This window comes from Theobroma umbraticum, unplaced genomic scaffold (assembly GCF_002168275.2).
Source record: "Theobroma umbraticum cultivar Fairchild unplaced genomic scaffold, ASM216827v3 scaffold_146.0, whole genome shotgun sequence".
Classification (NCBI taxonomy): Eukaryota; Viridiplantae; Streptophyta; class Magnoliopsida; order Malvales; family Malvaceae; genus Theobroma; species Theobroma umbraticum.
The window spans coordinates 2,381,740-2,382,064 of NW_018397265.1; positions in this window are offsets into that span (position 1 = coordinate 2,381,740).

Consider the following 325-nt stretch of genomic DNA (forward strand, 5'->3'; position numbering starts at 1 on the left):
TTCTTTCTTGCCCTTTTTCTTTTTCTCAATTTCACATCCCCAAACTTATTTCTTTTGTTAGGTAATGAGATGAATACAATAATATTTTTGAACTTTTCATCATTTTTTTTATTTTGATTACCTTTTTTACTATGCAGCTCTTAACACATTCTAAATTGAATTATGCACTTACGAATGAGGGATGCGAGAATTGTTGGTAATATTAATATAAGGATCTAAGCTAAAAATTAAGTATTCAAACAAAGAAAAGATGTCAATAGACTCAAAGGGGAAAACTAAGAATAAGTTTTGTAAAGGAAGGCTACAAAAGGCTCAATCGATCCAA